We start from the raw sequence: 1,464 nt of genomic DNA, 5'->3' as shown, positions 1-1,464 counted from the left end.
CACGTGTATCGGACCCACATAGTCGATAGCCAGCAATAATTGGTTTTTCTTCAGAGTGCGCTTCGATTTTGTCGCAAATGGCTTCTGCGCAAGTTTCCCGCTCACACAAGTTGGACACAATTGGTTGATAGACCCGTACCATGGAAGACTCAGGTCTTCCAGCAACTGGTTCACGCTTCGAAGGTTGAGATGGCCAAGCCGCTTGTGCCAAGACTCAATGTGCGGCGTCTCAGCCGTCACCATCGCAGCTTCCTCCACAGCCGGAACTCCACTAGTGGCCTCGACCACATACATCGGGTGGACCTCCCGTGACGCCAGCAGCGATACCCCGCTTGGTGAGCGAATAACACACGAGACGCTCTTGAACTCGACGGTCATGCCGTGGTGCGATGCTGCGGCCACTGACACCAGATTGCGGGCCAGTCCTTTTACAAATAGCACGTCTTGCAGCACACACACTGAGCGCCCGTTATTCTCCAATGGCGCTTGCCCAATTGCCGTTGCTACCAAGCTGTCACCAGAGACAACCGTCAGCACACGAGGTTCCAGCAAGTCACGCACGTTGACCAGGTTGTCGAGATGACCGGTCATGTGGCTCGTAGCCCCGCTGTCCATGATCCACCCTCTTTTGTTGTCGTCAGTCACATCGTCCACAGTGAACGCCATGCTGGCAGCCTCCGCCTTCGGCGGAGCTCGTTCAGCCTTGCAGTCACGTGCGAAGTGTTCCTTCTTCTCGCAGTTAAAACAATTTACCTTGCTCATGTCCCGTTTCTTCTTCGTCTTGGTCTTTTCCTTCCCAGTCGCTGATTCCGCACTGAACGCAGCAGCCACTTTGCTGCCGTTAGATCCAACCGTAGCACGTCGATCCTTCTGTTGTTCACAGCGGATTGCCTCCGCTTGGCAACGCTGGATCATGAGCTCGAACGTCGCACAGGTCTCGAGCACCCCACACTGGCACTACACTTGACATTGTATGTCATCCGAAGGTGGCGAAGCATCGCCATCGGGTGGTCTAGCAAATAGACCTCGGCAGCGATCTTCTCGTTCAGTGCCGCGAGAATGATCGATGAAGCCATCTTCTGCCTAATCACGAGATCACGAAAAGGCGTTGTCGTCTCACCTACCACTGCCTTCACTTGTGCCACAGCAGTAGCCGTTGGCGTCCCTGACGCCGTTGACGGTTCCGACCCGGCAGCCGCTGCCGGATGCTTCTCAGCCTTCAGCTCTTGGTCCGTAGGCATAGGTAGCTGGATAGCATCCCACAGCCCCTTGATCTCCAGCACCAGTTTGACCTGGACGCCCCACGCCGTGAACCCCGTTCCGTTGAATTGCTTCCGCTTAGTCGTGTAGGACGATGCCGATGTAAGGGACGTCATAACCTGTTAAAAGTTGGGCCCAGAGGAAGTTGGCGGTCGAAGAGGTGGAGGAGGAGCTTGAGCTCGAGAAGGTAAGATGAAAAGTGAT

This window comes from Phytophthora parasitica (genome assembly GCF_000247585.1).
Source record: "Phytophthora parasitica INRA-310 unplaced genomic scaffold supercont2.23, whole genome shotgun sequence".
NCBI lineage: Eukaryota > Oomycota > Peronosporomycetes > Peronosporales > Peronosporaceae > Phytophthora > Phytophthora nicotianae.
The sequence above is the reverse complement of the archived record's forward strand: the minus strand, read 5'-3'. Positions refer to the sequence as shown.